Here is a 25,721-nt window from a genome sequence, read left to right on the forward strand (position 1 = left end):
GGAGCGGAACAGGCAGACGGACTGAAGACACTGCTGAAGGGAGCAGCGGATGGGGCCAGAGAGGTCTGCCGTGCCATGTGGGTTGCTCCCTGGCTGGCTGGGAATTGAACCAGCGCTGCAGAGGCTGCAGACAGCTTCACAGTGCTGCGCTTAACCCACTGTACCACCGGGGAGGCCCCGATGTTCTTTTTTATGTTTATCTGTATTTAACATTTTTGACAACAAACAGGGATTACTTGAAAAACTTCAAAAAGAAAAGAAGGCTATAAATATGCAGGAAAGCTGGTGTATAACACTTGTAATTAGCAGCTTGAGGTATTTATAGCAAACATGTTGGCAAACAGGAAATCTGAGTTTTCAGAATGCTACCAACTGTTCCTTGCAGAAGCTTCTAACTGTTCTTCTCTTGCCTGTTTTGAAATTGTGGTCATTTCTATGCGCACAGTCTGAGATCTTTGAAAGTTGGTCTGCCTTAAAACCACTAGTCGTAGTGGCTTGAATTTTTCCCCACGTCACTTAGAAAAATTCAGAAAAATTTCCCCATGTCACTTTCAAATACCAGAAAATAGTTCTCAAGCCCAGAAGGGGTACAGAGTAAGCATCTTTTTTGCCTAGGGACCCCTGTTTGTGGAAAGGGAGGTGCTGACTGGCTTCTTCCACTTCCTTCTTGGACAGAAAATACTGAACATTTTTTTAGGAAGTGGCCACCAGACTCTCAGCATTCCCCGAGATCTTGCAGCTCTTCATATGTTGAATCACAGTGTGACACGCGATGCAGGCGCCATGGAAGGGCCTCGGGGCTGAAGATTCAAGATTCTGGGAGAATTGCAGGTGGAGCATGCCTGCCCCTTAATTCACTTTGATGCTGGGTGTTGAAGTTCTTCTTAGGATTTGCAAAGTAACTTTTGCTGCTCTCCTACGTACTTTTTTCTGGAATAGAGAACTCGTCTTTCTACTGGCAGAAAAGACCTCCCCTCATCAAGTAAGGTAAGGAGTTCTCATGTCATGCCAATTCTCCCTGTTAGGGCGGCTTGGAATGAATTCTCAGGTCTTCATTTTCAGAAACCTGATTTTATCTCATCATGCCCTTCTGGAATTATCCCATGGTGATGTCAAACAATAGACAAGCATTTTTTTTTCAGTTTCACGAGGAGAGCTCTACTTGCCAAAAGGATAGATATGCTCTGGGTTGAGTGGTCAAAGCTGAATGGTCTCAGTAGGAAAAGACATTTGGGAGGGGAAACAAGGCCAGAAGGTGGGTCTTAGATGCTCCTAACTATCCTGTGTTTCTCCTGGGAATGTCAGCCACCCCCAACCAGTGTAAATTTCACTAGAGTAAGGACCATGCCTGTCTATTCAATTTTGAGTCCATCGCACCTAGAACAGCAGGAGGTACTCAACACAGTTGTGAGGAATGAACGCATGGAAAGCTGGCTCTCTACATGAACGAATCCTTATCATTTTCAAGAGTCATTGTCCTCTGAAAAGTTTCCTTTCTAGGAATATTAGACTCCCCACTCTTGGTTTCTTTAATTCTTTGAATTAAAGCATTTAACTCACAGTGTTGAAACTATTTGCTTATCTCTCTGCTGAAAGATTGTAAACTCCACAAATGTAGGGAGTCTGTCTTATTTTTCCATTTAACTAACTACTGGCACTTTTCACAGTAGTCTGGCTCACAGTAGCTACTCATTGAATAAAATAATACTGTGGTGGCCTCATGACGATCTCTCAGCTTGTGGGATATATTTGTGAGTGGATCAGCCTATTACATTAATCAGGCCCTTTTGCGTCTTCAGTGTTGGTGATCGTTACTACTTTGTTACTCTTTGCTAGCCGTTGTTCTAAGGGAACAAAAACCCTTTTATTTTTAGCTGTTATTTCAATATCCTCTCTGTGAACCAATCCACGGGGTGGATGCCATGCGTTACATTTCCAGCATCAAATTAGTCACTTCCTGAGGTTATACCAAGAGGCGGGCTATGACGAAAGAGCATATCCCTCTTGGGTTATGTGTGTTCTTACAGTTTTGGTCGTGCAAACTCAAGTCCCAGTGTGGACCCTACTCACTCACGGCTCAACTCTTTTATCTCCTATTGTCCTCTGTGTGGAGGCTGCCCTTCCTCTGGTAGGTATGCTTGCCTTCCGATAAGGTCGCATTTCCTTGGATCCAGGTGGGGGTTTGCAAGGCACCACTCCGACACCTGTGAAAGCCAGTGGCTCCAGGTGATCCCCCAGACCTGGATCAGACATAATAGTCAGTGTTTTGAGACCAGGAATTTAGGAAGTAAAGACATAGACCAAATAGAAAACATATTTAAGATCAAGGCAGGGTGATAGTAGATACTCAAGTTCCATAATATTGGCAAGAACTGGAGACTGAGATATGAACCTGATTCTTTAGCAGAGTTGCCACAGCCAAGGATTCCACATTCTCTGTTGATTTGTGAGGCTCAGTCCAAGGAAATGGATGATTTAAATGCCCAAGTTGGTGGGGAAAAGGAAGGCAGGACATTTAGAGTTCTCTTGGAAGGTTCTTTGAGTAATGGAGCAAGTCTCATTAGCCCAGAGTGACACAGGCATGCTTTTATGGTGCCCACCACTGGGATTTATCCTTCAAAGCATCATTCCCTTATTGAAGGACCAGGCCCTACATCCTGCACTTGTGTTGTCACCTGGATTGCTCCAGTTGTGTCAAGCACCACACATTTCTGTGATACTGGTCATCTGTAGCTTCTTACGTCTGCATCCTGACACCTCTCCCTCCTTTTATATCAACCTTTACTTTGCTTTGACAAGTTATTCTTTGTTTTTTAAAGTTTCTACATTATTTTCCCTACCACCATCTCCTGTGCCCCCTGGTCCCTTTCCTGCCCCCTTTCTCTTAACCTTTGAGTCCTCATAGTGTTTATTGATGTCCAAATTTTTGTATGCATTTTACATAGACATCTGGGATTTTGATTCTATTCCACTGATCCATGTGTCTATTTTTGTGCCAATGCCATACAGTTTTTAATACTGTTGTTTTAAAGTTTGAAATCAGGTAATGTACTTTTCTATTCTTTTTTTTAATCAGAATTGATCTTTTTTTATTTTGTCAGTTTAGTCTTCCGTGGTACCTTATAAATTTCAATATTTTGGTTTAATTCCTTTAAAAACTACTGCTGCTATTGTTATTAAATTTATATGTTATACAAGGCAGGGCAGTCATTTTGATTATATTAAAATGAGCAGGGGATGTCCATGAGCAGGGGATGTCCTTCCATCTCCTTGTGTCACTATCTAACTCCTGTAATGACATGCTGTAGTTCTCATTGTGTAGTTCTTTTACCTTCTTTTTGATCTCTGCATTTTGAAGCAATTATAAATGGAATCATTTTCTTACTTTCTTATTCTCCTTGTTCATTGTATGTAAAAAAATTAAGGATTTTTGTATGTTGATTTTGGAAACTACCACTTTCTGTATTCATCTGTTGTTACTAATAACGGTTTTATGTTGGGATTTTCTACATATAATATCACGCTGTCTACAATAACAATAGTTTCACTTCTCCAACTTGAATTCCCTTTATTTCCTATTTTTGTCTGATAGCTCTGGTCAAAACCTTTAATACTAAGTTAAGCAGAGGAGGTGACACTGGGCATCCTTTTCTTGTTCCTGATCTTAAGGGGAAAATTTTCAGTTTTCAATCAATGAGTATTACATTGCTGTTGGCTTGTGATATGTGGCTTTCATTCTATTCCCACCTTGTTTTAGAGTTTTAATCATAAATGGATAATAAATGTTGTCAAATGCTTTCTCTGCATCTATTGATATGATCACATGATTTTTACCTTAGCTTTCGTCGATATGATGTAACACATTGACTACTTTACATGTATTAAACCATCCTTGTTGAATTCAATTTGTGAGTATTTTGTTAAAGATTTTTGCATCAATGTTCATCAGGGATATTGGTTGTATAACTTCCCTGTCTTGCGTTGTCAGTATTAGGGTAATGTTTGTACTGCAAAGTGTATTAGGAGCATCCCTCTTATATTTTTCAAAATAATTTGAACAAGATGGACCTTTGTTCTTCTTTAAAGCTTTGATAATATTCATTTGTGAAGTTGTCTTGTCCTGGGTTTTTGTTTTGGGGAAGATTTTTTTATTGCAATTTCTATTTCTGTGATTGTGATTAGTTTGTTCAACTTATCTCTTTCTTCCTAGGTTAGTCTGGGTAGACTATATTGATCTAGAAATTTGTGCATCTCTCATGGTGATGGTCACAGGTGATGTGGGGTGGGATATTTACAGGGACTGCACCTGAGGGGAGAAATCAAATACTGTACAAAAATGACCAGGAATGTAAAAAAAAAAAATTAAAAATTAATAAAAGGAAAAAAAAGAAATTTGTCTTTTTTTTATGGTGCTCTGGACTTTTTTTATGTGTGGTTAGATTTTGTTTAGAAATTCATTCAGCTTCTCTATCCCCTTTGACTGGGGTATGTGTGTGTGTGTATGTGTGTGTGTGTGTGTGTGTGTGTGTGTAGTCTTTTTGATCTCTATTTTATTTAAAGCCACTCTTATCTTTATAATTTTCTCCTTTGGGTCTTGTTTGTTCTTTTTTTTTTCACACTGTATTTGCGTTAGTATGGGGTAATTTATTTGGGATTTTTCTTGCTTCTTGTGGGCCTGCAATTATCTTCCCTCTTAAAATCACTTTTGCTGCATTCCACAGATCCTGGTAACTTGCACCCTCATTTTCATATGTCTCAGGTATTTTTTGATTTCTGCTTTAATTTTCTTTTATTCAATAGCTATTATATAGCATATTGTTTATTCTCCACACAGTCATAGTTTTTTCTGTTTTTTCTTTCTTTCCAGTAGTTGATTTCTAATTTTATGGCATTGTGGGCAGAGAAAGTACTTGTACAATTTTGGTCTTTGTCATTTTATTGACGGTTGACTTGTGTCCCAATATATGGCCTATTCTTAAAAATGCTCTATGTACCCTGTGTTGGTGGGTGCCCTGATTCAGCAACCTTAGGGGGCTCTGCTGAGCAGCTGGGTTGTACTGCCCCTGGGTCGCTATAAATGTACCTTTGTAAAAAAATGTGTATGCAGTAGCTTTCAAAGGAGGATTCTGTAGATGTCTGTGAATTCTGTGATCTAGCTCCTTATTTAAGACTATTGTCTTATTGATGTGCCCATTGTTTTAAGTAGGACATTAAAATCTCCTAGTATTGTTGTGTTTTTGTCATGATTGCTCTTCAGTTTTGTTATTGTCTTAACGTATCTTTGTCCTCCATCATTTTGGTGCATATATATTTATAGTGCTATTTCTAGTTGTTGTACTGGGTCCTGAATCATATTCCCTTTTCTAATTGGAAGTCCATTGTACCTGATAGAAGTATAGTTGATCCCGGCTTTTTGGTTGCCATTTGCTTATGTAAGTGTTGTCTAGTCAAATTCTAAGCCTATGTTTGTCTTTTTGGTGAGATAAATTTTCTTGTGAAAAGCAGGTTAGATTTTGCTTTGAAATTCATTCAGCTACTCTATCCCTTTGACTGGTGAGTTTAGGTCGTTTACACTTAAGGTGATTATTGAGACAAAAGTGCTCATTGTCATTTTGTTTTGGTTTGCCTTATTTTTAAGATCTTCCTTTTATGTTTTGTTTAGGTTATATTTCCATTGTCTTTTGTGTTATGTCAATTAATTATTGTTTGAGGCTTCTGTTGATATTAGTATATGATGGGCTATTCGTGTTGTACGAATAGACGAGACTGTTGTACGAATAGATGAGACTGTTGTACGGTCTTGTCCCTGACTTGTTCTGATGCGTCACCTATTAGTCTCTTTTCCCCCTGTGTCAAATGATTCATGTGTTGTTATTTCTATGTTCTTCGTTCTGTTGCTTTCTAATAACCTCCTTAAGACTTCTTTTATGTGTGGTTTGGTATTGATAAATGATTTTAGTTTTTGCTTTTTAGTGCAGCATCTTACACTTCCTTCAGCCTTGATAGTCAATCCTGCAGGGTAAGGATTCTAAGCTGGAAATATTTTTCTTTAAGTACTTTAAATAAGGGCCTCCCTGGTGGCGCAAGGGGTTAAGCACTACACTATGAAGTAATCTGCAGCCTCTGCAGCATGAGTTCGATCCCTGGCTGGCCAGGGAGCAACCAACATGGCGCAGCAGATCTCTTCTGTCTCGCCGTTGCTCTCCTCAGCAGTGTACTTTGGTCAGGCTGCCTGTTCCGTTCCCCACTCTGTCTCTGGTGAGCCCTCTCATCCCCTGCATCTTTGACCTGTACCCCAGTTCTTGTATAAATAAATAAATATTTAAAAAAATAAGTACTTTAAATGAAACAATAACAAAATAATAATAAAAAAAGGGATAAACAAGTATCCCTTTGTGCTTGTAATTTTCTACTGAAACGTCTGCTCAGTCTGATTGGTGTTGCCTTATAGGTTACCCTTTTTTCTCTTGATTTTTTAGTATCATGACCTTGTCATTGGCTTCCAACCACTTTAGTATAATAATTCTTATTGTGTGTCTATCTGATATTATTCTCTCTGGGTTGTAATAGTCATGGACTTTCAGACTGTTGCCTTTGCAGCGGTTGAAGTAATTGGAGAACTGGTGTTGGCAAGGTTAGTAGGTAAAAAAGGACTGGGGTAGTAGGCCACCAAAGAATCATCTCCAGTGAACTTCAGGGATTCAGACTTCCTGCTGTGCTGTGGCTACCAGGGGTGTATGGTGGGAGCCAGAGTGCCCCTCCTCTAGGCCAGCTTCTCAGCCTTAGTGTCTCTTGCATACTCATGTCAGCTTACAGCTTCCATCTCTAGGCTATTTTTTCCTTCTAACTTTATTAAAGGTAGCGCTAGTTTATAACACTGTGTATGATTTAAGTGTACAGGTTCACACTTCTACAGATGTATGTTACCACACCCACCACCATGGTACCCCTAACCTTCTACCATAGTCTGTTGTGCCCCTTACACCCCACTCTAGCTGTCTAGACTGTTTCTGAGCAGTAGATGTAGTGCTTGGTGGGATTGTTTTTAATATGGGGTCACAGACCAGGAGTTGTTCTTTTCCAGAACAGAGTTTTATCCTGGGGTGTATGTGCCTATTGCTAACAGGTGTCATACTCTGATTTACACAAACATTCATTCATCATTTTGGCTTTATGCCGCGGACCAGCACAGCGATGGACGATGAGGCCGTCTCAGGGTTGAGAGACTGCGCAGGGTGGTCAGGGATTCGATGAATAAATGACACACAGACACACTTCAAGAGAGTGAAAATCTGAGTGCGTCTTTATTAAGTTAGTGGTCAGTATATATATGTTTTTCTAAAAGCATCAAAGAGATCAGTTTGCTCATAAATTTAGCTTAATTGACAGGGCAGTGATTTATGTCCGAAGTTACATCTAGCCTCATTCCTAATTTGGACAGGCTATAAATTCTTTTTACTGTTCTATATAATTATTTTCTAGTTGCACTAACTATCATAATTAATTGTCATGGGTGAATTTATTTTATAATGCAGTTAATATCAAAGGTACTAAAGTTAAGCACATAATAGAAAGATTATTAAACTAACAATTCTATTATAACACAGTGTTTAGTAATGTTTCATTTGCATTAACCTAATTATTAAATTAGGTATGTTTTTTAATTAGCAATCAATGACCAGAAAAAGGAAAGATTTTAGAGAGACAGTTGTAGCAGAATAAAGTTTATGGGCCTTGAGAAAGCGAGATAAGGTTCCAAGTGGTCAGCATTTCTTTTAATCATCTTTGTGGCAGCTTCTGGTGGTCATTATTTCTTGACAGGCATTCGGCTTCTCTGCATCTTAGGGAGTTTGCTGTTCTCCCCCTGCGCGCATGGTTCCTTGCCCACGCCGGACCTCAGGGACCATGGCAACAGCCATTAGCCCTGAGGGTCACTGCAGGGGGGGGTGCAGCAGGTCCCCCTTTGATTTTAGAACGAAGTTGGTAAGCATACATGTCACACTGGATGCAGTAGATGGACCTGTGAAGTGAGCGGACACAGAAGGGAATAAACAAACAGAGAAGCAGGACAAGTAGGGAAAGAACAAGGAAGGAGAGAACAAGATGATACCAGTGAGTAGGAGTTAAAGATTGGAGAGTGGAAGCCAGAGAATGGGCAAAGGAAGAGACTGAAGTATCTAGGTGAGATTTACTGACAGCAGAGATTTCAGACTGAAGAGATGCAAGGTCATGAGAGAGGTCATTGTCATACCAGATGCCCAATAGGTGATGTTTAGTAGGATTCCAATGTAGAGAGGAATTATAACGCAAAGGTGTAACACAAATGAAACGAAAGTGAACGTGGCAGCGAGTGGATAATTGCTGCTTAAGCAGCTGAACTTCATCTCCAATGGCAATAACAATTTCTTCCAGGGCATTTATCTTTCTTTCTAACTTGTAGTCAATGTCCCGCTGCACAGAGAGTGCCATGGTCACATTTTTGGTAAGGTCATTTACAAAAGAAGCTGTCTTAGTTTCCTGAATTAAAGCAACAGAGGAAGTAGCTAAGGAGGTAACCAGGGAAATTAGAGCAGCAATTCCTAGAATAAGGGTGGCAATAAAACGTTTAGGACGAAGAAGGGCATGTACTTCATCTAAAACTTGCATGGCAGTATTATCATACCAAGGCATATCATGTAAATCAACAGGTAACATAACATAGGGGGATCTTTTAAGTAAGACCACCACAGGATATATACGAGCAAGAGAGGGGGTAATACAATTAGTAATAACACAGCCAGAACAATGTACAGAGTAAGAAGTCCCACGCAATTGAATGCGTGTAGCTGAGGCATTCCCCAGAAGTATAACGAAGGGGTATCCAACGTAGGCACGCACTGGGATCTTATCGGTGTCCTGTCCAGGTTGTTTGAAGTGTACATCATTAATGGCAGTGAAAAGACGAAAAAGTTCAGGATTTATGACAGAGCTTTCTGTCCAGGGAACCGGGTTATTCAGTCCTGCCAATGGAGGCAAGCTTTGTCATCATTTTCAGAGGTTTCTGGAACCCTACGAACAAAGCAGCAGTTTCTCCACATTTTAGTTTAGCTCTATGTCAACTCCCTGGAAGAATTGTACTCAAAGTCACACAAAAGGTTAGCTCTGCTAGAAAAAGAAAAAAAAATATATATCTATAACATTGTTGTAGAGTCTGGTCAGTCAAAACAAGAAAACTTTGTTGAATCAAGGCAAAATGTAAAAAAACATTTTCAATGTTATGCCAAACAAAACAGTAAAAATCAGGTGTATTTCCAACAGTCTATACAGTCCTTTGTAGAAAGATTTTTACTCTCAAAAGTTTATCATTTTGAATCAATTGAGGCCTTTTATGTGTGTGTGTGTGTGTGTGTGTGTGTGTGTGTGTGTAGAAACAAGTCCTGCAGACATTAAACCATTGAAGTATATAATATTGCAAGGCAACAATAATCATTGACAATTTACATACATATCAGGTATTGAAAGATTTTGTTTAAGAAAACCAATGTTAACATTTTTGTACATATTAGAGTTTTTCCATTTTCCCAAGTGACAGTGCTTCCCTTGTAGTGTAACTTTACCAGGTAAACCAGATAGGATAAATTTATCTAATGTCCTTCCCAGGAGGAAAGGGAGAAAGTTTGTGGAGTGTCTCTAAAGCTTTGCTGAGGTTCCACAAAATTTCCTTTAATTGATTAAATGACAGGCTACCAAATTTTACTTTAATTAAATGTTTGGGAAGCTGTGTCATAAATACTAGAAAACAGCAAAAACAACCATATTTAATCTCTATAAAAATTCTAGCCCTAAGTGATAATATTGACAATTAAATCATAACCTTTAATTGTCATCTCAAAAACCTTAGTTCTTTAGACACTAAAAGACATTATGTACCCAACATTATTAACCTAGACAAGGGCCAAGATTATACCCAATGCTAGTGTATAAGTACATGTTTTGAAACAACCCATTAGATTATAACTCAGTTACTATTAACCAAAAATTATTTCAGCTAATGTGTTCCCAAAACACTAAAATAATATAAATCATTTGAGTATACAAAATTTGTTTTCTTAAAATTCCTTTTTCAGATGTTCAACACTTTACTTAGCTTTGTTACTTTTAATTTTTTTAGACCTTTTAATATTTGTTTTAACACTTATCACTTTACTTTTAAGACCATTAAAATATCTATTTTTAATACATGTTTTTTTTTTTTTTAAACACACATTTCACATTACATTGATTTAGGATTGTTACATATTTCATTAGCAGTAAGGCATTATAATATATTATAATACTGTCATCTCTTTGAACTAGATGACTTAAATGTGAACACACAAGGTAATATGACATTAGAATTTTTAGCTTTTATAAATAGTTGCAAAAAGTAAACCTGAAAGTTTAGTTGTAGCTTTAGTTTCTGTTATGACTGGAATTCCATTTTGCATGGCTGTTAATAACATAAATGGCACATACCTAGGTTTTTCTAGGATGGCTAATAAAGAAGCAATTAGGCAAATCAATAAAAACAAAAAGAAATCAGAGCATCATATAGATACTATGTACATTTTTCACATACATGTGACTCAGTAGGAAAGAAAAAAGTACCTTTTATACCAGAAATTTCTTTTGAAATAAACACATTTAAACAAAGTATTAATACTTAACATAACTTTAAGGCATATATGCTTTGAATTATATTATAAAATTTAAACTAGTTTTTGTTTATTAAAAAATTGTTTGATCAAGATGTCAAGATTTGTTCTGTGATAATTTATAAAGGCGCCATCTATAATTAGTCCTCCGGAGGTAAAAAACAAACACAAAGAAAGACAAACAGAAACAGAGATCTCTTGATATACATTTAAAATTTTGGCCATGTGCATATATTTTGAAACATAGTTATTTTATCAATATGTGTGAAGATACTGAGGTTTTTAATGAGTTAACAGCTAAAATCTGTACACAGAATAAGTGTCTAATCTTAATTATTACCAAAGACCTTGGGCTCGAGACCACAGCAGTCATGGCAGTTTTTACTAACTTTTTTGATAAGAAAATATTTTTGGAGTTTACATTTTTAAGAAATGATTTTTTGGCTTTAGGTTGTTAACACATTATGTCACTGGGAACGGTCATATATTAAAACATAAAAGAACACTTATTTTGAGAACAGAAGAGGTAAATTTTTACAGTCTGCCTGTAAAATTTGAGGTTTAGAATTTAGCTCAAAAATGTTTGTATTATCACTTTATGTTTTACCAGGTTAGTTTGTTTTAACAAGAAACTTAATGTTTTACAGGTCCCATAAGTAAAATTAAAAGCTTTTATTCAACCAATAAGCATTCTGTATAGCTTGTTAGCAGGTCAAAAGTAACTCAGCAGTTTTTGCCTAAGACAATGTAGATTTTAAAATCAGAGAAACACAGGGAAATGGAACTTTTTGGTAGAATGAACCAAAATAGTTATTTAAGGTGGATAATAGAAAAGTTTAGTTCCCCACAGCAGGACGGTAGTAGAGACCTGTCAGTGATCCCAACACTGGAGAAAAAATCCAGGCAGCTGCTTGTTGAGATCAAGGGCAGCCCCCACCAGCCCACTGCAGTGGGTTTATACTATTTTAATAAAAACTTTTTATTCATATTATAGTCATATAGTCTCATACACTCATATTTAACCATTTTTATCACTTTAACAATTGTGAATGAACTTTGAATTTATAAATGCCTTATTTATCTATTTATTTATTTTTAAAGAAACAAATGGCAAAACTCCACCAGGGGGAACCTAGCCTCCTCCCCAAATAATTAGCAGGAAAAGATTGGAGCATTTTTTTGTTTGTTTGTTTGTTTTATTTAAGATTATGACACATTATTTGTTATTTGTTTTTGAGTTTTTATTTTTATTTCAACAATTTTAGCCAAGTTTGAGCTGGAAATTTGGGCTGGATTTTGGAATGGTCTCATAATTGGGAGCCGATGCCTCTGCAAAGAGGTCAGTATTGGCTCTAGAATTAACTTTTGGCTTTTGAAAAACAGTTTTACTATCCCAATAATCCTGATCACTTTTTTTTTTTTTTTTTTTTTAATATTGCAGGCTATTTTTTCTTTTACCTTTTGTTTTGCATGTTTTATTTTTGCCTCCAGCCAGGCAAAAACGACCTATTTGTTCAGGCAATTGTTTTATTAATATGGGGCTGTCAGCTGAGTCCTCTTTGATGTTATTTAGGGATACAGACAGCCATAAGTTTTTGAGTTTTTTATTTATTTATTTATTATTTATTTATTTTTTTATTTTTTTTTAGACCCTTGATTTAGTGCCACGGGGGAAGCATTTAAGGGAACTTTCATGAACAAGATTTTTATGTGATGCAGTTGTAGGTTTAGTAACGACTGGAAAAAGAGTGGTGGCTGGGCGGGAGAGCAGAAATTCCTTTAGAGAAACGCTGTATAGGAGGCTGATCAGGATGATATACTGCCAAAATTCCAGAGGAGGAACCGTCAGTAAAAACAACGGCAGCTCCGGGCAGAGGCTGCGAGGAAACAATTTTTGGAAAAGTTAAAGCAGTTTCCGTCGCAAATTTTAAAATAGGGTGCTGTGGCAGGTGGAATTTGACCTGACCAGGAAAATTGAGCAAGGCTATGCCCCAGTCATCATCATTTTGAAGCAGAAATTCAAACTGTGTTCTAGTATATGGGACAACAATAGTGGCAGGAAGTCTGGCAAACAGTTCTTTAGAACGTGTCAATCCTTTCATTATCAGAAATGCACACATAGATGTATAAGATGTAACCATTTTTGTTTGATTGTGTGCTAAATAAAGCCATTCAAGAATACCTGATTGCCACAGGCAGGCAGTAGGGGTGAATTCAGTTTTAAGGACAAGTAATTCCCATGGTGATGAATAATCAATTTGAGAAACTTAGCTTCAGAAAGTTTTTGTTCAACCAAATGCAGTTTTGAGAGAGCCTCGGGTGTCAAGGACCTAGGTGATTTAGGGTTAGGATCTCCCTGTAATATCTGGAAAAGAGGGTGTAAATCACCTGTAGTAATTTTAAGATAAGGACGAATCCAATTAATGTTTCCAAGCAATTTTTGAAAATCATTTAATGTGGAAAGTTTATCAAGGCGGATTTGAAGATTTTGAGTCATGATGAAATCATCATGAATGGTTTTTCCCAGATAGTTAAGTGGTCGATCACGCTGAATTTTGTCAGGAGCAATGACAAGACCAAAGGAGGTCAGGTCAGTAATTACACATTGTAAAAGCGTCTCCACACCTTCCTTAGAGGAGTGGCTCAGGAGAATGTCATCCATGTAATGAATGATATATGCATCAGGAAATTTATGTCTGGTAGCTTGTAAAGCCTGATCAACAAATTTTTGACATAAAGTAGGAGAATTTTTCATGCCTTGAGGCAGGACTTTCCATTGAAAGTGTTGCCAGGGTTGGCTAAAATTAGCAGATGGAACACTAAAGGCAAACCGAGGAGAATCATCAGGGTGTAGTTTAATGGTGAAAAAGCAGTCCTGCAAATCGATAATTATGATATGATTTTGTTTTGGAACAGCTACAGGGGAGGGGAGTCCAGGTTGAAGCGCTCCCATATCATGCATAGTGTCGTTAATTGAGCGGAGGTCCTGAAGAAGCCTCCATTTTCCTGACTTCTTTTTAATTACAAAGACAGGCATGTTCCACGGACTGTTAGAGGGCTCTAAATGCCCTTTTTGTAATTGGTCAGAGACAATGTCATGTATAGCCTGGATTTTGTCAGATGTAAGGGGCCATTGAGGTATCCAGACAGGATCATTGTTTTTCCAAGCGATATTATCAGCAAATAAATTTTCCGCAATGGCCCCTAAGAAAAAGCCGGTTCATCAATTAAATCAGGAGCGGTGAGAGTTAACCCCATAGATTCCATCACATCACGGCCCCATAACGAAAAGGGCAAGGAAGGAATCACATATGGCTGAAAGAGACCAGAATGCTCATTCATTTGCCAATGTAAAACCTGAGAGCTTTGAGCTACATTGTCTGCCATGCCTAAACCAATTAAAGTAGATGAGGAATTAGTAATGGGCCATGAAGGGCATAGAATTCTTGTACTTCTTTTCCTACTTTTTTCTAGGTTTCTAGTGATAAACTGTCTTCTTCTGGAAACCATGGGCATACCCATATTATAAATTCATAAAGTTACAACAAATCTTTTTTATTTACTTTAATACCATGTGCTTCAATCATATTTTTCAGTATAGAAAGAAAAAGATCTCTGTTTTTGGTCTGTTGTTGACCCATGACCTCGTGGTGCTTTGTTCACTCACACAAGATCTTTATTTCAACTGTGCTGTCCGGCCCGTGTCCCTCGCGGGAACTTGCGGAGGCGTCTTAGCTAAGGTCTGTCCGTATAAACCCCGGACCAGGCTGCTCCAAGGAGCAGATGACCGTTATGCCTTATGACGTCCTCCACGGGAACCGCGGGTGCAGCCCACTCAGACTCCGTAGCCCTAAGGCCGTGGAGCCGTATTCATGCACTCTCACACACACTCAGCACCACGAGTATGTTTTCCAGTTTAGAAAAACTTCTCACTGTCTCAAACTGATCACCCTTTATCAGCGAGCTCCGGACGCCCCAGTGAGGATTCTATCCCTGACTGTCTAAAAAAGAAGGGTATTTTAGGAGAAATTCACTCACACACTCACACAAGAAGGAGATAGCTTACCCAACGCAACCTCTTCGTTACTTACCTCTCCTTTGGGTGAAAACAATGAAATGAAGGTCGAGCCCCACGTTGGGCGCCACCTGCCGCGGACCAGCACAGCGATGGACGATGAGGCCGTCTCAGGGTTGAGAGACTGCGCAGGGTGGTCAGGGATTCGATGAATAAATGACACACAGACACACTTCAAGAGAGTGAAAATCTGAGTGCGTCTTTATTAAGTTAGTGGTCAGTATATATATGTTTTTCTAAAAGCATCAAAGAGATCAGTTTGCTCATAAATTTAGCTTAATTGACAGGGCAGTGATTTATGTCCGAAGTTACATCTAGCCTCATTCCTAATTTGGACAGGCTATAAATTCTTTTTACTGTTCTATATAATTATTTTCTAGTTGCATTAACTATCATAATTAATTGTCATGGGTGAATTTATTTTATAATGCAGTTAATATCAAAGGTACTAAAGTTAAGCACATAATAGAAAGATTATTAAACTAACAATTCTATTATAACACAGTGTTTAGTAATGTTTCATTTGCATTAACCTAATTATTAAATTAGGTATGTTTTTTAATTAGCAATCAATGACCAGAAAAAGGAAAGATTTTAGAGAGACAGTTGTAGCAGAATAAAGTTTATGGGCCTTGAGAAAGCGAGATAAGGTTCCAAGTGGTCAGCATTTCTTTTAATCATCTTTGTGGCAGCTTCTGGTGGTCATTATTTCTTGACAGGCATTCGGCTTCTCTGCATCTTAGGGAGTTTGCTGTTCTCCCCCTGCGCGCATGGTTCCTTGCCCACGCCGGACCTCAGGGACCATGGCAACAGCCATTAGCCCTGAGGGTCACTGCAGGGGGGGGTGCAGCAGCTTTATCCCTAAAATGTGGGATAGCAGGTGTCTTGAATATTTCAGCCTCGGCCTTAGTAGTAGCCTTTTCTACGAGAAGACACAGGTGATCTGACTGTTTTCTTCTCCCCTGGCTCAGGCTGCAGTTCCGTATTGAGAGCCTCTGACTCAAGCCTGTAATCCTCACTTTGCCCTCTTGCTTCTGTAACTCCCCAAGGGCGCCCTGGGCATCAGCTCTGCCCTCTTGTGTTCAGTGCAGTGCTGGCTGGAGATTCCTGTGTTGGTGGGTGCCCTGATTCAGCAACTTTAGGGGGCTCTGCTCAGCAGCTGGGTTGTACTGCCCCTGGGTCGCTATAAACACAGTTCACCTAAAATTTTCCTTACCCCTGTCCACCAGACCATGGTTGCTAGTATGTGTTCTTGTCATGTGTTTTTCCCCAGAGCTTCTGGCTGCGCTCTGCTACCGTCTAGCTGTGAGCATAGGGAGGAGGCGAGACAGATGTCTTCACTCTGCCACTGTCGTGCGGGACTCCCCCCATCACCATGTCTTGGCAAGCCTCTTTGTCATTTGGGTTGAACCCGAAAGTTCGCCAGTATCTAGATCTACAGACGATACTCTTCGAATACATTCACTTCATTTTTGACAGTTTGCTTTCTGCAAAAATCATTTACAAGCTTGCCTTTGTCAGATTTGCCCTCATTTCCTGTCACACTGTTGGCCTTTTCTGGTGCAGTGTGGCTTCCTGAAGGGTTTCTCCACTCTCTTCCCTTTTTCTCCAAACAGCCTCTCTTAACTGTATTTGATGTTCTTGCCTTTTCCAGGAAGCTTCTCCAGTTAGCCCCATGCCTGTGTTGTCTGGGATTCATCTCAACAGCTTACGTCCTGGCTTTTCAAGCAAGAGAAGGAAGAATAACTTCCCTGGATTCTTGGGGAAAGGAGAAGGACCGTATCTTCCTATGAGCAAAGGTTTGTGGTTTCTCCAATTCCAAATATGTGAAATTCACCTATGTTATGTTTTTTTTTTTTTTTTTAAGATTACTTTTTATTTATTTATTTATTTATACAAGCACTGGGCACAGTCAGAAGCACGGGAGGGTGAGAGAATTCACCAGAGCCAGAGCGGGGAGCAGAGCAGGCAGAAGGACCGAGTACACTGCTGAGGGGAGCAGCGGGCGGCAGGAGAGGTCTGCGCGCCATGCGGGACCCTCCTCCGGTGGCCGGGGAGCAGCCGGGGACCGAACCGGCGCCGCAGAGGCCGCGGGCAGCTTCGCAACCCAGCGCTCAACCGCTGCGCCAGCGGGGAGGCCCTCACCTATGTTATGTTTTGCCCTCTCGCATAAACTACGTTAGAGTTCATTTTGTCCTCTTTTCCAAGTTAATAAAGTAAATTTCTTTTTTTTTTTTTTAAAGATTTATTTATTTATTTATACAAGCACTGGGTACAGTCAGAAGCACGGGAGGGTGAGAGGATTCACCAGAGCCAGAGCGGGGAGCAGAGCAGGCAGAAGGACCGAGGTACACTGCTGAGGGGAGCAGCGGGCGGCAGGAGAGGTCTGCGCGCCATGGGGGACCCTCCTCCGGTGGCCGGGGAGCAGCCGGGAATCGAACCAGCGCTGCAGAGGCTGAGGGCAGCTTCGCAACCCAGCGCTCAGCCACTGCGCCACCGGGGAGGCCCAAATTTCTTTTTTTTTTTTTTTAAAGATTTATTTATTTATACAAGCACTGAGGTACAGGCCAGAGGCATGGGAGGGTGAAAGGATTCACCAGAGACAGAGCAGGGAGCAGAACAGGCAGAAGGACTGAAGTACACTGCTGAGGGGAACAGCAGAGAGACAGGAGAGGTCTGTCGTGCCATATGGGAATCTCCCTGGCCGGGAATTGAACTGGCGCTGCAGAGGCTGCTGACAGCTTCACAGCGCTGTGCCACTGGGGAGGCCCAATAAAGTAAATTTCTTAAGACAGAAGCCCTATCTCACTCATCTCTGCAACCCCAGCATCTATCACAATGACTGGTAGGTGCACAATACAGGTTCAGTGAATGAATTTTTAGCTGGACCCAGGGGCACCCTGGGACCTCCAAACCTGCATGTTATAACACAGGTCCAGCCACAAGGCAAAGCAGGTTCTTAGTGTGAAAGAACTTTACTAGAATTAGTGTGCATAGAGGGAGAAGAGAAGAAAGGATAATAGTTTCCCAACAAGACACTCAAAATTACCCATTCCCTTATGGGTAAATGCCCAGCCAAAGAGGGTTGGCCTGGGCCTCCCTGGTGGCACAAGGGGTTAAGCATAGCACTATGAAACTATCAGCAGCCTGTGCAGTATGAGTTCAATCCCCAGGCAGGGAGCAACTCACATGGCGCAGCAGACCTCTCTTGTCTCCCCGCTGCTCCCCCAGCAGTGCATTTCAGTCAATCCACCTGTTCTGCTTCCCACTCTGTCTCTGGTGAATCCTCTCACCCCACCCCCGCACCTCTAGCCTGTACCCCAGTTCTTGCATGCATGCATAAATAAAAAAAAAACAAAACAACAAAGAAAGCTGGCCTAAGGGAAAGGCACTGAAGCCCAAAAGCTTGCCATAGTCAAAGCACCTTGTGGTATGTGAGTTTCGGTGTGTGTGGGGGGCGTCTCATTGGAAAGGGGTCCTGAAGCAGGTCCCAAAAAGCTGGGACTAAAGGTGATAGCACATCAAGATAACAGCCACGATTGTCAGCCCCCCCACATTTCTCTTACCGATGTGTGTCTTCCAGGTGTCTCTACATGTCTCTCCTCCATGTGTCTCCTACCATGTCTCCTTCCCAACACCGCCAGGGTACATGTCAAGCTGCTTCTGCAAAGAATTCTCCTCCCCTCCTGCCTTATGTGTTATACAGCTTCCCCTGGCTGCTCAGCTCTGCCCATCATTAAGTGGGGAGGGTAACATGGTCCTCCCCCGACTGAATGAATGAATGAATGCATGAATGCATAAATGAGTGAGAGAGTGAATGAGTGGATGTATAAATGGAGCAGTTGGCTGTGGGCATAAAATTTTAAATTCTGCTTACACGTTTTTTGCTCATTCAAAATATAGGTGACAGTATAACTGGGGTGTTCAAGGTTAATAATAATTTTGTCACCAATACTACAAATGTAAGTTCTTTTGAAAGACACAGAATACAGTCACAAAAAAACATTAATAACAATAACACATTTCCTATTAAGGAATAAGTCCATTAAATAAAAAGATAAATTTAATGGTCACATTTTAAGATAATAGCAGAGTAAGATTGAACTAGCCATTTATTCTATAAATATGATTCAAATTTTATGAAAATTCCAAAAGACAGATATAAATGTTAATGAAAATAGCCAACCATAAGTGGACCTTGCTATGGAAAAATGGAAGGCCATTAAAATGGCAATATAATTGCTGTGATAGATGTGGTATATCTTAGCTAAAAAAAATTACAAAATATATATGCATATGACAATAGAGAGAAATCAGTTATGCATTAAGTAAAAGTTAATGTATTATGCACTAAGTAAAAGTTCTTAGAGCAGGTAAGAGATTGAGGTAGTCCATGAATTTTCACTTTCAATTATAGGATTTATCTAAAAATCATGGTCTTCTGGTCCAGAGGGTCTACTTTGCCTGGCATGTATAATCAAGTGTATAATGTGTCATGCAAAGAGATCAAATAAGGGTAGGAGTATTTAAGTGAGCAATACATACTATAGGTAGATTTCAAAACAAAGAGAGTTCTTTTTTCATCAGTGAAAGAAATCATAGCATATAAAGGTGTTAGTAACAATAGCTATAATTAAGTTGTACTACTTAATTGGGGGAAATAGAATTAAACCTGACATAAAGTTTATAATGCTGAATCAGAGAGAGTTGATTCTAACTTTACCAAGATTGTATTGTTATAGGACAGGGAGTTGGGTACCCCCAAACCCCTGCAACTGCCCACTCCAAATAGGTTCTGCCATCCACTGCATCAAGACAAAACATATAAGACCTTCAATGGAAAGGAACTTTAATACAATTAGTGTACAACAAAGAAAAGACAAAGAATATAGTTTTCAAATCAAGCACCTGACGTTACCCATCCCCTTGTGGGTAAGTGCCCAGCCAAACAGAGTTGGCCCAAAGCAAGGCCTCTGAGACCCGAAGTCCTGCCCCAAGTCTAAGACACCTCCTGGTAGGTATCCACAGAAAAGGGTCAGAAGCAGCCAGACAAGTCTGGAGGGAAAAGAGCAAAATCAGAGTCAAGATAAAAGCTGCCATTGTTCACCTCCCCACCAGTCTCTCACCCACGTCAGTTTCAACCAGTCCAGGACCAAGAAGCAAACGCAGCTTCTTCACATGACTCTGCTCCAAGTGCCTCGTCCAGGTCTCCTTCTGACTCCTCCATCCTACTTCCTTCCTTCCCCAATTTCCTCTCCAGCTTCTCCTCCTTCCAGCTCAGCTCCACCCTCCCTTGGGTGGGGCAGGGAACCTGGAACCTCCCCTTTTTCTGGGGACCCCCATTATAGTATTACAAGCTACCAGGACTATGGCTACAGCCAGGTGTGGTTTGCTGAGAAAGAAAGGTGTGTCTTGTGGCTTAGGGTGGTGCAGTGGAAGAAACCCACTGTGGAGTAGCATATGCCCACTAGGAAACACAAGGACTTGCCATCCTGGCTGCTGTGTCTTGTTTTCTAAGTTTTAACAATGTTACAGTCATTCACGGGTAATTTAACTTCTAGCTAGTTTAATAACTGCAATAACACAACATTGAAAGAGCTCCAGCATATTTTAAAAGTAAACATTGCATGATGAACTCAGTAGAGATAAGCCAGTAGACCAAAGACAAAATCCTTTCATATTCTGGCACATAGGAAGGCGGTGACTCATGTTCACCAACAAATAGATTGCTGTTTGTTCTTTGTGGTTTATAAATATCGATCTTTGGCATCTAGAGAGAGAGGGAGAGAGAGAGAAAGACCATCTGTTTTCTGCCTGCTTGGTAACCATCAGAAGACTCAGGATTGTGGAAACTGTGAACTCAGACTTGGCGAGTGTCGATGCTGTGATATCCCCAGCCCTCAGAGCCAGGCGGGGGCCACACAGGTTTTTGGAATTCACCAACTGAATACGTGTCTGTTGAGTCTGCCGCTCTTGTTCCTTGGTGAGTCCCCTGCAGAGGCTGAGAGCTCAAGCCAAGTGAGTGGAACAACTTTTATTTCAGCCACTACACCATAATTTCATATTGTTAAAAGCAAAATTTACAAATTTAGAGATCTAATTGACTTTATGAAATGATTCATAGACTGGGCAGCATCCCATTGAGATCCTGCAAGGGATTACACCAAATGGAGGGTATTTATAGATGGAAAGGGGGGAGGGAAGGTATTAGCAAAAGAAAAAAGGTTATTTCAGGTAAAGCCACCTCCCCTCAGGAAGGCAGGGGTTCTTATCAGGGAGATGACCTCACTGGTGCTGACTGGAAATTCCTTGTTGATGGTTTAGGAGGATGCTTTTGGGAGGGGCTGAAACTGCAATGAGCTCATGTATTCAGGCTGGGGCCCAGTCTACCATCAAACTTAGCATTGAGCTATTTTTTTCCTGAAATCCTGGAATGATTCTTGTGCATGATGCTTTCTTGCTGTAAAGGGCAGGAATGACCACTAAGCAGGTTTTCTGATCCCATGCAGACCGGGTAAAGTAGGAATCGGAGTCCTCAGTGGTTTTGCAGGTTTTTATTGGGATTACCAGGTACATGGCAGGCAGGGGTGCTGGGGGGCTGGTAGGCTGGCAGGCCTCCCAGCCTCCTACAGGTCTTCACTCTGGGCTCTCTGGCCTTCTCTTGGCTTCTGCTGCTCTTGCTTCTCTCTCAGCTTCTGCTGGCGTCCCCATGACGCCGCCCTTAAAAGCCCAGTCTCAGCCCAGGTGAATCCCATCTACCTATGCCCACACCCTAGTCCAGGTGCCGCCATCAGGCATGCATTCAGGACTGCAAGGATCCATCATCTATCCTGATGGCGGGAGGGCAGAAAAGCCTGACATTTTTCGTTACCCTACACTTGCTCTCGATATTAACATGCTGTGAACATTTGGATCACTTCTCTGGATTAAAAAATGAAAAAAACCGTCGTCATCACTTTTACTAGCCAGCGTCTTTCCAACCCTCCTTCCTGAATATTTACTTCTATCCCAGTTTGGGGGTTTGTTTCATCCTGCTTTGTCTTCCTGCTGTCTCAAAAGCTCATGTTTTTAAACATTAAGTAGTTTAGAAAAGGACTAGTTTCTATTAAACCAAGGTAGGGGGTCTCTAGATTAATGAGTCTGGTGAGGATGTGAAAGAACATCACTAGATCAAAATTTTGGTCAGAAAAAAATGGGGAAGGAAGTTAGAGAATTTCCCTTTATAGATATACAAACATACATACCTATATGTATGTATACATATATACATGTGTATATATATATATATATATATACACACACACACATATATATATTAGATTAAAGCTAAGTAAGTTAACTGACCGAGAAAGCACTTGCTAGAAACGGGTCATTTTTCCTATCTGCGGGAGTCCCAGCATACACCTGAGAGGCTTGGTGATTTCACCCACTTCTCCGGCACCTCTGGGAGCTGTTTCCAGATGGTTAACACAGCGAATATGTAGTCAGTGCTTATTCTTGGTGTCAGGAGTCCGGCGCTCAGTAAATGCTGGTTCCCACTCTTCTCACTGAGGAGAATAACTGGGGAGACCACAGAAGCTTCAGGAATTGGAGTGACTTTTAAAATACCTAAGAAGCAAGGCCACAATTAGTGCCAAGGGGAAGATACTTTCAACAGAAGGGGACATGCTTGTCGGGGGGCAGAGATGGTCCGACCATGAGCCTTTCTGAAAGCACCCATGACTCTTTGACCTTCTGCACTGAGCACTTGAAGTCATTTCAGGAGTTTGTTCTCAGCTGACGAGTTATTTCCATGGCGGTAAGTCAGAACCTGGCCCCAACCCGGACCTCTGGGCTGACTGTGAGTGCCCAAAGGCTCTCCTCCCTCTCAAAGTTCAAAGAACTTTCTTCCTTAAGAAATGTCCAGGGGCAGATTCTGGGGGAGGCTGGCTGAGCCCACAGGAAGCCATTCTCAGCTACCTGGAGAAGGGCGGTTGCTGCTTTCGCTGGTGTGTTAGTCTACTCGGGCTACCACAGCAAAGGAGCACTGACTTCAGCAACAGAATTTAATTTCTTGCAGTGTTACAGGGCAACCCCAAGGGAAAACGGGTGACCTGGGTGGGAGTCCTCACCCACACGCTTGAGAACGCAGGACAAGGCCCAAGAGTGGGCACGCCAGGAGAGGCAGGCCACCTTGCTGGGCCGGTTACTGCAGATACCGCGCTGGTTTCCTGGGCAGGTTTGCCGTAGGTTGTGGGTCTGGTTCTGTTTGTGAGTGTGGTCTGGTCCTATCTGTGTTGCCCTCATGGGTTTGCCTTAGGACTGAAACCTATGGTCTCCTCTGGTCTTGACTGCACCCAATCTAACCCTCCCACACATTTGCTCCCTACAGGGTTTTTGCTGGGAGTTGTGGTAGCTGATCTGACTCTGACAGGGCAGTTGTGGATTACACTGCAATTCTTTGCTGAAGTCTCTTAGCTCCAGGGTTTTATTTCAAAGCTGGAGCCATTTTGGGCTAGAAGGAAACAGGTATTCTTCATTTTGGAAGTAGAAACAGTCTCTAAGATCTGTCATTAAGTGGAGGTCTTATGTATCAGTGAGGGGTTATTATATGGGTTTGGTTGCCTTGAACTCTATGTATATAAGCAAATATACCTCTGAGATGGAATTTGGAGGCTGGGAGAGTCCTCTGGCTGATCTCCGTGGGGGCTCATAAATAAATTAAAGACAATAAAACTTGTCCCATTGATCAGGCAGTTTTGCAGCCCTCCTGGAGAGTTCATGTGCGTAAAAGTATTCCAAACCACCGGCTAGTTTCATCACACACATTTCTCCCAGCAGCTGCCTGCTTTGCTCAGCTCCTATCGAATACCAGGCAAAGGCGGTGAGGGAGCGGGGGTGTGGGCATGGGGGAGCTTCTCGTGCTGGCTCTTAACCCATGACATGCCCAGCCAAACAGGTTGGCCCAAAATAGGGCCACTGAGATCAAAAAGCTTGCCACGATTATAAGGCACCTTTTGGCAGGGAACCATAGGAAAGGGGCAGAATAAACCAGGCAACATTGGGATGATGGTGTTGTGGGGAGAGGATGTCCTGAACAAACTCCACAAATAGGTTTTACAGACCCCCAACCCCCGCCCCCAGACCAAAGAGATCCAAGGACTACAAATCCATAATGTCATCACTACCACAGGGAGGGTGCTGGGAACTGAGCGTGGAGTCAAGCAGCCAGGCTTGGTAGAACCAGACATGTGGGCCTTGGGGGGACCTTGGTTTTTCGCTGGCTTTCAGCGTGCTGTTGGGGTCCCAGCTCAGTGGGACTGGTAGGACACATAGACCACTTTATCTTTCTCCCTGAGTTATTCCTTTCTTCCTTTCCCCCTTTTTGTAAATAACCCCTTTCTTACCCTTTTTGTGTGTGCCAGCAGTTGAGTCTCATTATAAGTCCCTTTCCAGGGCCTCCCCGATGGCACAGCAGTTGAGCGCTGGGTTGCGAAGCTGCCCACAGTCTCTGCAGTGCCGGTTCGATCCCCGGCTGCTCCCCGGCCACCAGAGGAGGGTCCCGCATGGCGCGCAGACCTCTCCTGCCGCCCGCTGCTCCCCTCAGCAGTGTACTTCCGTCCTTCTACCTGCTCTGCTCCCCGCTCTGGCTCTGGTGAATTCTCTCACCCTCCCGCGCTTCTGACTGTACCCAGTGCTTGTATAAATAAATAAAATAAATAAAAATAAATCTTAAAAAAAAAAATAAGTCCCTTTCCAGTGTGCAGTCATTTCACACTGGGGTTGCCTGTAGCAATAGGAGCAAACTTCAAGTCCAGATCAAGATACAAGCTGCCATTGTCAGCCCCCCACGTCTCTCTCACCCCATGTCTCTCCCAAGTGTCTCCACATGTTTCAATGACACGTCTCCTCCGTGTCCCCCAAGTCCCTGGTGCAAGTCCAAAGCTGAGAAGCCAGACACATCTCTCCGCTTGCGTCTCTCTCCAAGTGTCCTCAAGTCTCCTGTGTCTTCGCCTTGCCCCTCAGCAAGGTGGGACAGGGAACATGACACCTCCCTCTTTTATGGAGATTCCTCTCTGTAACAGTGGCTTCTACTTCTGGAACTCTCCCAACACACACCCAGCTTTCTTACTGATTTGGTAACTATATAAAACTAGACCTGCTGTTTTTGGCTGTTACTATGTAATTATAGTGCCTTTAGCCTCTTCCACTGAACAATGAGCCTCTCTGTGTCAACACTGTATTTTACTACTTTTCACATCTCTGCTTAAGAGGACACGCTGTATGATTCAATGCTCAAAGCCATTGGTTGAGAATAATGATGCAACGGTGTGTCATCTTTGAGTTAAACCTATTAGGAAAAAAAAAATAAACTTGAAGAAACTAGTCCTTGCCTGGTCTCAATGAATAATTCCCTGAAAGCATTTTAGATGTGGAGGGAGGGGGATTGGTGGTTTAGCTTGTATTATAACTGCAGCTGCAGTCATTGGGGTGGAAAGGCTAGCTTTTAAAGTTTTATTCTAAAGGAAACACAGTGACAGTCCCTCAGGCTCTGCGTAGGGTTTTGAGTCTTAGAACACAGCCGGCTCATTGCCATGGGAGTGTGTCGTCACATAAACTAGACGGGTGGAGAATGGAAGGGGTGGGAGAGCTCCAAGGGGTGGCGGCACATGCAGGGACGGGGAAGTCTCGCTGAGCAGGAATAAGGGATCCAGCCAGTTATGGCTTCATCAGCAATGAAGGGGGTGCTACAGCAGATGACTGGGGCTTTAGGCAGAATGTGGGGTGGGGAGCAAGACCAAATAATGGAGAACACAGCCCATTAACTGAGTGAAACCTGGCAACAGAATCCCAGGAGAGGTTGTTGTTGGGTGGCCCAGGGGGACGGGAAGGCTGGCACCAGGGCACACCCTGCCAGCAGGACCACCCTTAGCCTAGGACTCAGGGTGGGTTTCAACTCCTGCGAGGGCTGCTGGCAGGACAGGGCCATATGT

The 25,721-nt window shown here is 41.7% G+C and overlaps 1 protein-coding gene across 1 annotated transcript in view; it reads left to right on the forward strand.

Moving 5' to 3' along the window:
- The first annotated feature begins 731 nt into the window (after positions 1-731).
- The window catches only part of LOC119256282 (uncharacterized), a 32,679-nt gene continuing 7,689 nt past the window's right edge, over positions 732-25,721 (forward strand). Inside the window, exons 1-2 of the mRNA XM_037524186.2 lie at positions 732-987; positions 16,403-16,547. The gene's annotated coding sequence lies outside the window, so the exon portion shown is untranslated. The remainder of the gene's footprint in view (positions 988-16,402; positions 16,548-25,721) is intronic.

This window comes from Talpa occidentalis, unplaced genomic scaffold (assembly GCF_014898055.3).
Source record: "Talpa occidentalis isolate TD23 unplaced genomic scaffold, MPIMG_talOcc4v2.1 talOcc4.3, whole genome shotgun sequence".
NCBI classification, from domain to species: Eukaryota; Metazoa; Chordata; class Mammalia; order Eulipotyphla; family Talpidae; genus Talpa; species Talpa occidentalis.